The following is a 13609-nucleotide window of genomic DNA, read 5'->3' on the forward strand; positions in this document are numbered from 1 at the left end:
CACTGAGAGTCCTCCCTTCTTGTTTAACTCTAGAGCATCTGCCTCTTTCCAACATATTTCAATGTTTAGTCTCCCTAATGAAGGCACGTAGGGTTGCAGGAAGGGAAGACTGTTATCCTGTATTCTGGGAAGTCAAGACTGAGTGGGGAATACATGAAATTTAAATATTCCAGAAAAAAATAGTAAGTTAGAAACCCACGACAGTAATTTAGGCTGGAATCTTTTCAAACAGTGGCTGAAGCAGTTTGCTGACAGTGCTGGAAGACAGAACTGCCTCGGGAGAAAGGAATCGCAGGTTTTATGTGGGAGCTGACTGAAAGTTACAGTGAGGTTAAAGGCACTTCAGTGACCAAAATATCTCCAGTTTCTTTGGTTCTGGGGTTAACCAGAGTCTAAAGGCCTCCTCCAGCACCAGCAGTGCAGAGCTCGCGTTGGCTAACCACGGACTCCCAGCTTCTTGCACAGCAGAGTGAAAAAGAGAACCTCTTGCGACAAAGACAAGTTGATTTGCAGATTTTCATCTGGTTCTTCATTTAGAAGATTAAGCCCAATTCTGAGCTTTACGTGGGTTTTCACAGTTGCATAGTGTACTATTAATGATCCAGGCGCCTGTCAGTGAAGACATGGTTTTTGTGGTTAAAATAGGAAATGCATTCATCTGTTTTACATAATATAAACAGACCTGGATAGAGCCTAAAGGGTCCGTCTTAGTATTTCTGGGGAACTTGAGAAGAAAAAAAGTGAAGGATTTTCAAGGGATAACAGTAACAGAGGGTGAAATGAAATAACGTTTTCTTCCTCGGATTGAGTTGCTGCATTCAGCGTGCTCCGAACAAGCAGCAGCACTCAGAGGTAAGTAGCAAGAAACAGAAGGAATCAATAGAAAAATGGATAAATACTTATCTTCTGCTATTGATGTCTTATTTTGTTGAACTGTTTTAACATATTTACTTGTAATTTTAACTGAGATAGACATTATCTAATCAGAAGCCTTGGGCATTTTTTTTTGTATTTCTAAAATTCTGTAGTGAGGGCATGCAACTTTTAACATTGTTATTTAATTAAGATTTCTATAATATCTAGCTTGATGTAAAATATTCAAGACAATGTTATCTCTGACCATTAGGAATGCACAAAAAAATGATCCACTGCTTATCTTTCAGCTGATGAACTATAATTGTTCTTTCCTACTATGTCCTTTGAAAATAATCATGCATTCCATAATCGCGTATGCATTCCTCCAAAACTAGGAACCAGTGACAGTGCTCACAGATTAACTGTACTGTATAGTACACGTGCTTCATTTCAGTATTTAAGTATATACTTTTTTTGGAAGGAGAGGGATTTATGTCTACCGTTATATTGCAAAGAACTGAGTGTGTTTGTGGGGAGGGAACAGGGATTTTTTCACTGCAAGGGCCACAGTGCTGTTTAGTTTAGTTGTGTGTTGGAGAACCAGTCTCTCTACTCCAGGCACAGATGGGAATATGAATTTATTTGAAAAATCCAGCAGCTAAAGGAAGTTTATTACTAGGAAACCTTTAAATCTGACTGTGGTAACCTAATAATTGTCCAGCCTATAACTGTATTTTGCACAGTGTTTTTAAGATGCAGAATGTTTTACAGCTATCTTGTACTTAAGAAATTGATGTATATTCATCTTCAGTCTATAGCTGAAAACTCAGTTGAAAGGGAATTTATTATTTTGTAAAACATAAACATTTTCAATAATGTATAAAAGAACACATTCGAGCATTCAGAAGGAGGATTTTTTCTTATAAATTCGGATTTGCACTGTGATCGAAATAAAGTGCCTGGTGAAACTATATTCACATACGAAAAAAAAAGGAAAAAAAGAAATAAATTCCTGTCTTCTCCCACTCTTCCTACACACTATTCATCTGGTATGTGGAAAAGCTGTTCTAGAGCTGTCTGTGGCCTCCACACACAAGCAAAGTGAAAAGAAAGCCAAAGATGTTTTGGTTTTTTTTTTTAGCTAAATAATGACTATTCTCCAAGATCCTGTTAAAGCACAAAACAAAATGTTCTGTAGATACTGAGAAGATGTTGCATACATAGTTTCAGATAATTACATGTTACACAGAAAAGCCACTCTGTTAAGAGCATGTAAGTAAACTGTTAAAGGCAAGAACTAAAAATCTGCGAAATGCCAGAATTGTGTTCGCCTATGCAAACATAATGTGCCCCGGCCTTACTCGACAGCCTTTGGTTACATGGTCAAATACATTTTTTTTCCCATGCAGTGCTGTAAAAGGCAGAAGTATCAATGTGCTCGGGACTTTTTTGTAGTGTCCAGCAGCAAGAACCTGCTCCACAAAAGCCCTGGGAAGGGAGGGGCTGGCATGTCTGCCTTACACAGCAAGGAATCTGCAGAGAATCCAAGAGGGATTTATAAACTACTTATTTTGGGGTCGATCTCTTCTCCAGAATAACTACAGGTAGGACAAGGGGAAATGGCCTCAAGTTGCACCAGGGGAGGGGCAGGTTGAACCAGGGGAGGTGCAGGTTGGACGTAGGGACAAATTTTTACATGGAAAGAGTAGTCAAGCTTTGGAACAGGCTGCCCAGGGAAGTGGTGGAGTCCCCATTCCTGGCAGTGTTGAAGACCTGTACAGATGAGGCACTTAGGGACATGGTTTAGCAGGATGGTGTTGAAGGGTTTACGGTTGGACTCGATGGTCTTGAAGGTCTTTTCCAACCATAACGATTCCACGATTCTATTTTGGCTAACTATATTTGGCCCATCTTGAAATGCTTTTCAGAACCATTAGATTAGATAGAACCTGCATAGAATCAAAGAATCAAGGGTTAATAGAGGTTATGGGGTTAATAATAATAATAGGGTTAATAGAGGACAGTGTCTCCCTTGTTCTAAAGTGACCTGATGGAAGATTTTCAAGTCAACCACTATCTTGCTAGCTTTGGTCAAGATGAGCACTCTGTTCCTGTCCCCAAGCAGCAGCCCGAGTCTGGTAGGATTAGGAGAGAGAATCCAGTTAATGGCCTTAACTATGAGATCCACCCATCGCTCCTCACAGTTCACTGACCCAGTCACAACTTCAGCAGCAAAGCTATCACACGAATAATTAATGAATGAGAAAATATCAAGTAAGGAGCCATAATAAGATTTTGTAGGCAACCTTAAATTCACAACAGCATGAATGTCTTGAGTTCTGGTAAAGAATTCAGAATACAAATTAAAATGTCCCCAGGCTTTTGGACACAACATCACATCAACATTGCTCTTGGATCAGCATTATTACAGCCAGCAGGCAATAGTGACAGGTAATACAACAGGACAACTCAACTGAATCTGTAACAGAAGTAATTTCTAGTAGCACAATGCACTTACCTGTAATAATCTGTAGTGGCTATTCTAAACATTAAATGTAATAGACATGAACATACTATGAATGCTGTATTATTCTTGATATAAAGAGGCACTAAATTATGCTGGATTAATATACTGCTCTCGAACACATGGAAATATTTTGTCCAATATTTATTTTCTCCACCCTTTGTTTCTGCTGGGAATCCTGCACTACTATGCAATTATACAGCAGCTCTCAATTGACCTCATGGGTAGCTTCATGCAATTTACCTTAACATAGTCATGTCATCATGACAGCTGTCCAGTGCAACTTCACACTTGCAAATGAGACACTTTACCTCACTCACCTTTTGGTGTTAGAGGTGAACAGATCTCAACTTGGAGTGGGTAAAAGACTTCCAATTTTGTTTTATTTTTTCCTGTTCTGTGGTTGTGAGCTGAACATTTAGCAGGTTTTTGTGGTTTAGAGAAAGAGTGGAATGCAAAGCTGTTTGGAGGAAGAGATCTACTAACCTGCAGAGGTATAAATGTATTTCTTAATGAATGGACATAATCTCAAATCTAATTAAGCCCAAAAGGTATGAAAATCCCAGAGGCCCGTGTGGTAAACTAAATTAATTTGCTGTTGATTTGTAGCGGGCAGATTGCATTGGTATTTCAGTTTATTTTTTCTATTTCTAATGATGAAAAGGATGGATATCGTAGGTGTTAGTAAGGGGAAACTCTGCAGCGGTATGGCATTTTCTGTAATTCTTCACTTGAAAATAAAGGCTCACTTTTCACTGAAGCAGCTGGTGAAGTGAAAATGCTGTAAGTGAACAAGATGAATGAGAAGTCTGGTTTAGTCAGCAGTTGCTAGTGCAAGCTGAGAGAGTTTGCTCATTGTTTCCAAGAACTCAAAAAAAAGAAAGGTTCCAATATACCAAAACAAATTTTAAAATTATGGAATATTCCATGGCTCAGGAAATACTGTCACTCTCTACCCCTGATGTTTCTAGAAGCACATACATTTGATGCATATCCTTTACTTCTCAAGGAGATAAGGCCAAGATCAATCCTAAATCTTTTTTCTGGACAGTCCTGAGACAGATCCTCAGTGGGTATAATCAGGATTCGATCAACAGATTTCAGAAAGCCAAAACAATTTATAGCATCCATGGCCAATCTGCCTTTGAAAAATTATTTTTGAAAGCACTTAGTTCTCTGTGGTAGGAAAAATAGTCTTGTGGTTAGAAGAGTGGATTAAAGAAAGGATCTGTTCTATATCGAGTTCTGTAAAACTCTGGAAAAAAAAAATCTGTGTCTCAGTCCATTTTGTAATGTTTGTTTAACCACTCCTTCTTCTTTTAGGGGGGTTGAGGTGGAAAGGAAAGGTTTAAATTCTTCAGACAGTCTTTTAACTTATTTAGCAATTATTTTCTTGCCATTTTTTTCTATTGCTTATATCTGGGAGTTGTTATAAAGTTCCAGAAAATAGCCCTGCCTGCAAATTTTATAACCATAATTTTTGAATTGTAAAATGAAAGTTTCAAAAAAAAACTCTTCTTTTTGTCTGCCATGATTGCAAAGCCCCTCACTATACCATATACAAATAGCCCCTCTTTTGCTGCAAGTAGCAATCACACAATAATCATGTTATGGCAGAAAGCTAAAACAAGGATGAAGATGTCAGAGTTACCTAGCGGCAAATGTAAATTTGATCTTAAGATAAAAGCATCTCAAACATACCCTAGTGGCTTATTGCCACATAGCTAATTAGAAAAAAGCATATTATACACAGAGCCATTTGTTCTAAATGGCTCTTCAGGGACCAGGTTATGGACAAGTTTCTCCTGTGCGATTTGTTCTTGTTTACAGAGGTTATTAATATTTGCATAAATGTCTCAATGAAACAATATGTCAATTGAATGAAATAGACCTAAATGTGACACTGGAAAATTCACTTTTCAATAAAAAGAAACTCTTTTATGATGCCAGGAGCTGAAATTTTAAGGAAAGGTTGTAAATTAACAGCATGAAGCACTAGCACAAGATTTCATAATCCCTTTATATATCTGGAATCTGTGCCTCTGTAGGGCAAGATATAGGGGTACATTTTTTGACACATAAATGACTTCACCAAAATGCTAAACAGAGATGTGACAAGAAAAGGTACCATTCTGGGTGTGCTCTTGGGTGGTAGACAGGGCTCAGCTCAAACAGGTTTAGGGGGTAATGGCCACAATATAGCTGGGTTCAATGCTGCAGTGGTGGAGAAGGGTGCTAAAGAAATCCAGCATGTAGATATTTGATTTCAAGAAACAGGACTACCTAAAAAATGAGGTCGTTAGTTAAAAAAAGAAATCCTGAAATGGATGGTCTTGAAAGTGAGATGCCTTCAAGCTGCCTTTAAGTTGTTAAAAAAAAATAATGTGTTTGAAGCGCAGGTAAAAAGTGAGCCCATTACTCAAGATGAAGCTATCCCGAAATACCATGCATGACTAAAGGGCAAGTTAAGGAGACACTGTAGGGAAAAGACTGGCAATTAAAATGTGTAGCTGCAAACAAGGTAAGGAAGCAACATTAGAAACTTTGTACATCTTTCACATTTTTCCTTAACTAGGAATGCATGACACTGAAAACCACCAGCTTCCGATCAACATAAAATGGTGCTGAATAGCACCTGCCCCAGGGAACCAAACTCTGCCCAAACCAAATGCGTCAGGAACGTCCTCTTTCAACCAGACACCACTCTGGCAGCAGAGCAGGACGGGAAGCTCCCATTCCGTGCGACGCGGAATGAGGCTGCTGCGAGGTCAGCTGCAGCCTCTTGCTGCCTCTTTTTCAATGTGAAACCCCTGAGCTCTGTGAGAAGGGATGCGCGAGCCCTGTGCTGCTGCGAGCCTGGCAGCACCTCCTGCCTTTGCCCAGGGCTCTCCCTCATGTTCTGCCCTGTCCCAGCTCCGGGTTGCAGCAGAGCAGAGGAGCCCCCTCTCCTTCGTGCCATGCAGGAGCACACGGTGCTCCGTTGTAGTCGTCCAGACACTCCTAACTTACTTGCTCCTAGCTATCCAGTTATCGAGAAGCTGTGCAAGCAGATGCCTCAGTCCAGTTTATACATACAGCTGTGAATCTACCCCCTGGGCACAATTATGACAATTATGCATGCAACTTAGATAATGAAAAACAAAAACTTCCAATTAAACATGAATTTGCTATTACGCAGGCAAGTAGAATCATATGAGTTTATAAATAGATCCTCTTTCCTGGAAGACACTGGATCACTGCTGTAAATTCCCTTCATTCCTTTGAAAGCTCTGCAGCGTTAGGCATCACCAGGCAGGTGGAGAAAAAGAAGATGAAGAGATAAGGTTGCATATCACTAAGTGCTGATAGAAATATGAGCCTGGTCCTTTTACCAGAAAGCTGAATGTTGACCTGCAAATGCGGAATTGCAGATGGGATCTCCCGTCTTTGTTTCACAAATCCTTCCCAGCCACACTGCATTCAAAACCATTTCAGTTTTAATACATTCTCTGACATTTAGAAATACAAGTGTGAAGAGAGTCTCTAATATTTTTAGATCGGGGGGCTTCATTTTGGTCATCTCTGCCTCTAGCTTGCTTTTAAAAAATTGAGTAGCAGCTTCATTTCTCTTGGTTTCTATGAAGTGGAGATTTTAATTTATTTATGTTGATGGGGAACTTTTCTATATCCTCCTCTTGCAGCCATTACAGTGAAGAGGGTGATGACTTTTAGAGGAATCGCTTTTTTTTTTTTTAATCTAGAACATGAAAAATTAAAAAAACAGCTGAAAATGCAGCAAACAGCCTCACAGGACTCTAGGGACCCAGTTAAAGAATACCTGTTAATGGAATTAATTTTTTCATTCTCCACATCGATAGAGGAATGTATTCAGGGAATACATAGGTCTATAACATAAAATCAGAGTCAATTTCAAAAATAATGAAGTGAAATGGTAGAAAGTAGACCTGATGAAAATACTGATTTATTTAAATACCCTAAGACATGTTAGTTGTCAAAAAAAACTGTTTCTCTCACTGCTCTTTGGTTGAAGAGGAAAATGCCACACATACCAAATTTGAGAGTTACATATAATATTTAATGCAGTCCTTCCCAACTGCCTGCTTCTGGTTAACCCAGTCATATCTAATTTTATTACCAACCAATATTTTAAAACTAAAACAAAGGACAGGACTGGAATATGACATGTGAATCACTGTCATCTATCTCCCCTTCAGCCCTCTTGTGCAAGTTCTCTCCACATTTTTCACACAAACTCCTTCAAACTTACTTCTCCCATTCTTCTCTGTTCTCTAAATCTTTGCACAGAAAGTGCATCTCCCTCCCCAATAATCCTGAGATTTTATTAGAAGTTATGTAGTTTGTTATATCATGGATTACTGAGCTTTTATGAGTCAGTTCAGCAAGCTATTCTGCATAAACGAGTGGGCCATAATGTTAATTAATTTCTATTGTCTATTTCCAAAATCTATTAATATCAATGTCTACACAAAGACCTAAGTTCTGTCACCCAGAGAAGAGAGAACTATCAGATCCTAAAGTTGCTATTGCATCACTCAGTATTTCTCTGGAAGGTGATCTGAGTTTACTGCAGGATTACCAAGGCCTGACTACCAAGCACCATACAAGCTAGACCATTTTTCTCAGAGCTTTGGAAGAGGAATATTCAATGATCAGAGAACTTAGGAATGCAACATTCTGTTTTTCACTATTGGAGAGGAAGCCTTGAAGAACCGTTCAAAACTAGAGACCCACCTCTAGTGGGATCCTCCCCCCGTCTCTGAGAAAAGGAACTATTAGTTTTCCATGAGTTTCTAATCAAACACCTGGCAATGGCAGCACCGGCCGAGGACACTTTCTCTGCCTGTGCCAGCAAGCTGGAAGTCTCTCCCTTATTCTTCCTGGGCAGAAGTACTAACCCGCGTGGCAGAAAGTGCCCTTTGCAGACAACCACAGCAGGGTTGCACTGCTCTGCCACTGCAAAGCAACCACAAGCTGCTGAACAAAGTTAAAACACCAGCAGAATCCTCTCGGCTCTCCCATTCCCCCAAATAATGACGACTTCTCCCGATTTTTCTCATTGCTCTGCGGGTACGATGGAAGTTAGGTGACAATCCTCTTTCATACAGTGTTTAACACCCATCTGGAAGGTGATAAATGCTGTACTCCGGAGAGATTAGCGCAGTGAAACCCAATTATGGCAAAGAAATGAGACAGTAACTGCAACATTTGGCAAATCCAGAGACCCTTAGAGGTGTGCAAATACCTAATATTTTTCTCTCCTGGCAGTTCTGAAAAAGTATTTTTAAAATTTCCATTTGAAATAAATGTTAAGTATTTTGTACTTTTACAAATTGAAGGAAGTTGAAACAAGTTTCTGAAAGTTTCAGAACTGCTGGGTGGGAGAAAGGAGTGCTCTACAGCTCAAACACAGCACTGACCAAGTTTGTCCAAAATATTTTCCCCAGCTGATTTTGCTGCCTTCACTGGCTTCAAAGAATTGGTCGCATAGGTAAAAAGCCTTTGGATTTGCAGAGTTTACAACTGTTGTGATTTTATTCTGAATATGACACTTAGAATTTGGGGTTGTGAAATTTTGGAATCACTTGCAAAGAATCTCCAAGTTTCATTTAAAAAGTTGAATATTTAAAAATTTTTTTGGCTGCAAAGAAGTAATGAAGCCTTTAGGCTAAAAGGGCCTTTGAAGACAAAGCAAATCCTAAATCAGTCCACCAATGAATCAATCTTGAGATGCTGGACCCTCATGATCTTAAATACATTAAATTGACAAAGCTAGGTTTGGCCTTCCATAGTACAGATGTTTGCTATAGATTAGTACTTCTCTGATTATTAAAAATCCCACAGAAAAAACATATTATTTCCAAGCACGCAGGCACGTGGCAGCTTACGCAGTGCCATTACAAATGGCACTTACTGTTAGCTGCATATGGATCAAGACATAAACATATATCAATTATTCCATAACTACTACAGCAGGCTTTGATGCTTTTCCCACTGGAACAGCCACTACTTATGTCAGAGCAGCTCATTATCCAGCAGAAGTGATATCAGATGGCAGGAGATCCCTGCAGAACATGCAGATTTTAGGGAGTATCTGCAAATGAGGGGCGAGCAGATGAATTACCCACCTTGCAGCCACATTCTCAACTGCTCTGTTGCCATAAGCAAACCTAGAAACAACCTTCCCCTGCTTGCTACAAGACAGAGCCTTTTCTGTGAGGCAAGAAAATCCCAGGGAATTTGCATTCCTTACCAGTACCCAAAGCGAACATTGCAGAAGCTTCAAAAATAGCATTTGGAAAATGCTCGCAAATTTCTTTGAATGGGGCGGGGGATATTGAACAGGTAGATCTAAAAATAAGCTCCTGCTACATGGAGAAAACAGTGCATAAAGAAAATTAGTATTATTGTAGAGCGGAAAGGAACTGTTTGTTTTTCATGTTCCTGCTTACCAGGCAGCATCACACTTGATGCTTTGCTAGCAGGATTTTATTTCTATTAACTATTATTCTAGAAAGTTTTTGCTGTGTTTTGTGTGAAGTAACTGCTGGCACCATCCCCTGTGTGCCTCAACCCTCATTGCCTCTGCTCTCATTTTCTACAAAGATTAATCTATTTTGAGAAAAATCATGGCAGGAAATTATATTTGTATAGCAAGGTCTTATTGTGCAAATGGTGAGAACTGAAGTGTTGTCCTTCTGTTTGCACTGAATTGAAGGCCACAATGCCAAAGAGCGATGATTAAATGAGTCTGCAGAGAGCAGATATTGGCCATCCTTGGTTTTGTTTGTGTAACAGAGTGGTTACACACACACAGTAAGAGCCCATTATATGATTCATACCTACAGCTGTGGGAACTATATATCTAAATATGCACTTCATGTACAGTTGCACACCAAAATCACTAAAAAATATTTTCTGTAACTGTTAATACAAGCCACTCCAGGTCTGTTTAATCGGGATATTATCTGTTTGTGCACCTTCAGCCTACAGTCAGGGCTGGCCTGAAAGCTTCTGAGTTCCTTCATGCCTATACCAAGATAGGATGTGACACAGTGCTGAATTTCTGCTCTATAGGATTTAGGTAAACAAGCTAAAAGCAGCACTGTAGCAACATGCAAAATTAAATGTTCTCTGGCCATCACTGGTTTGGTGCAGTGACAGGTCACTATATATGTGTTCGGCCTTCCTCCTTTGTACAGTACTTGGGCTATCCTACTAAATATACTAATATATTTCAAAAAAAGCATGACTGAAGAGGGGAGCACATACGTCCTTGTGGTGCGTAAGCAAGAAGCCCAAAGTCAGACGTGGGGACGGGTTTTGCTTGGCGCCAACGCCGCGTGCAGCCCAGGGCGCGTGGAGCTGTCTAGAAGCCACTGAGGAGCAGCCACCTCTGCAGAAATCAGGGCCACTTGCAGCTTCCACCTCCCCAGACCTCTGTGCCAGGGCTGTAGGCAGAGACATTTCTCTATTTTCACAACCCCTCCTGTCACGGGGAGGCTCTGCCGTCATGTGAAAGGCTGGTATTAACACCAAGTCTGCACGCTCATGTTTTGACCGGCAGTATGGGCTTGATCCAGAGCAGGCATGGGCAAATGATCATATTTCTGTCAAATCAGCCAGAGCTGCGATAGCAGTTATGCCAGCTATGTGTTTTTATGCCAAATTTGTGCCAGCGATGGGAAGACAGATAATACTTGATACAGCATAAAGAAAAAGTGGCGCCTACAAATGATACCTGATCTAGCAATAAGCTTGCTGAAAAAAGGTTGACTGGTGAACATTTTACAAGCAAATGTGAGATGGCAGAATGAATTTTTAGTGGATCTATACATCGTATTATAGGGCCATGCCAGTTTTGATCTGGTACTAACTGCCCTAAAACTGGCTTTATCAGATAGTAGCTAAAGACTTTATGAGCCAAGGCCTGTGCGTTCATGTCTGTGCCTTGTGAAGGTTTGTGGTAGGGAGCCCTGAGCTGCTGAATTGAATTAATGCCCTGCATAGATCACGGGAATACACAACTAGCCCCCTGCCAACTGCCAGTGCTGCTCACTCCCCGGCAAAGCGCTCGCAGCTCCATGAAGGCTGTGGGGCCACTTAAACCCCTGTTTTGCCTGGGTTACTCACAGAGCTCCTGCACAATACTCGGCTATATATTTTACAATTCTCCCTTGTTTCCATTTCCTTATTAAATGAAAAAAAGAATGAAATCATAAGACATTTTGTTTTCAGCTGTAAGCATTCTGTCCTGGCTTTGGTGGTTTTATTGCGAATCACAAGTTTTGGGTAACATACCCATGTGTTTTCGCAAATACATTCTCTGAGTGATCCACCAGGAATGCACAAGACACAGAGCTCACATAGCTCCACAGTAAACTGCTGTGTTGGCATCTGGGCCACGTGGTTGGTATGTGAGCAAACTCACCTGCTAAACAAGTACCATCTAATGGATCAGGTGCCTGGAAGCAGGATATGAGCTATTCAGTTATAAAATGTCATATTTCAACTCCTGAGGAGGTATTACTGTTTGCTGATTTATTGAGACAGAACTTCTTAGTTCTGTGCCCAAACAAAATGTCATCCCAGCAAGCTCCATAGCTCTGCAGGAGGAGCAGGAGCTGGACTAACACCTGCTCTGCTAATTATGGGCCCTGCAGGTCAGGGTCAAGCTTCCCTGACAGCAGGATGGGGAAAAATGATGTTGCTTCCTTCGCTGTGCATATTGCTGTGCATAAAAACAATGTGCTTTAGTGCTGTCCATCCGGCATCCTCAAATGAGTGTCCCCAGCAGCCATAGAGATGCTGGCTGGGCTGTAGGGTGAAAGCATGTTTTGTTGACTGATCTTCTGACTTATTTCCAAATAAATACATATATATTTTAGAGCCACTGTCTGAACTCATCATCCAAAGGCTACACTGATAGCCAGATGTTAGAAATAGAATTTTTTCTTCTTTCAAGCTACTCTGCAGTAGCTTTAAATAGAAGAATCAATTTTCTGCATAGAAAGGCAGTGCTATTAATAGCACTAGGAGATTATTTCAGCATTTGAAAGGAAGAAATTACTTTTTTTGTGTGTGCTTTAATACTTATTTTTAATATTATAAGTTACTTTATCATGCCTTCAGAGTTTAATTACTGGGGAAAAAATTCTATTTCCCTGAGTTCAAGAAACAAAAATAGTGAATGAGACTGTGTGAAATGGCTTAAAATAAACATCTTCAAACAATCTGGTCCTATGTGTCAGTTCCCTCATGCTTTGATAATCTCTTCTCAGTTGTTCAAACAGACTTACACAGACTGCATACAAGGCTTGAAGATGATTGAAAGGACTTTTGCTTATCCAATGCAGTGAGTTGCCAATAAGAGGTGATATTCTGAAGGGCAACCTCAAGAGATTTCCTTACTGTAAGGCGTAATGGAGAAGATTTGGCCAGTTATACTTCCCTGGTCTCACATTCTGAAATCTATCCTCATTCATTTAGGAAAATGAGAGGAAGAAAAGCCTCAGGCTTTCTGCCTTTTCCAAATAAACTTTGTTATCTGCTTATGTAAAACACTAAGAGGATATTCCAAGTGGCAAAGAGCTTTATACACAGCTTCACTTAAAAGCAAAAACATAAAACATGTTTTGTTCTGCAGTCAGAAATTTCAGTCATTTATTATAATGAATGGGCAATGTCAAAGGAACATATGGTATTTTTAGCTCTGCTTCATTACCCAATGTGGTAAACCAATTCTGAACACTCGTAACGTCTAAAAGCTTTCTCTGAGAAAAAAGACTTTTCCTGCATAGTCTTGATTAAACTCAGACTTTTATTGTCGAGAGGATAAGGAAATGGCCCTGAGCAGGAAGAGAGGGCTGTGGGCTGGATAAGTAGTCAGGTCTGCACAACTAGAGAAATGACAGCAAAACCACTGAGCTGGGCGTCCAAGCAGATGTGCAGCAGGCAAGAGAGAAGGGGAAGGGCTGCCCCACAAGGAGGGAAAGCATCTGTGATGGGAACGTTTGATTTCATGGCGACAAACTCCTTATCTAACCTTACATTCAGGCACTTAGGACTTAAGCTTTATGCTAGAGACAGACAAACTCAAGCTAAAATGATTAAAATGGGGCGATTGAAGGCATAACAATACATGTCCAAAAATGTTCTAGAGTGGAGAGGAACACCTGATATTAATTTCCTCTGTTAAAGTGCTTCACCACA

General features: G+C 40.1%; 1 protein-coding gene across 3 annotated transcripts in view; it reads left to right on the forward strand.

The window, feature by feature from the left end:
* Positions 1-13609, forward strand: part of PHACTR3 (phosphatase and actin regulator 3) — a 99045-nt gene that overhangs the window by 27131 nt on the left and 58305 nt on the right. Inside the window, exon 1 of one of the 3 annotated variants that reach the window (XM_088528900.1) lies at positions 575-852. The exons of the other annotated variants lie outside the window; for them this stretch is intronic. The gene's annotated coding sequence lies outside the window, so the exon portion shown is untranslated. Of the gene's footprint in view, positions 1-574; positions 853-13609 lie in introns of those variants that run through there. 3 annotated transcript variants of the gene reach the window in all.

This window comes from Tinamus guttatus, unplaced genomic scaffold (assembly GCF_059628265.1).
Source record: "Tinamus guttatus ecotype Peru unplaced genomic scaffold, ASM5962826v1 Tinamus_guttatus_pri_ptg000027l, whole genome shotgun sequence".
Classification (NCBI taxonomy): Eukaryota; Metazoa; Chordata; class Aves; order Tinamiformes; family Tinamidae; genus Tinamus; species Tinamus guttatus.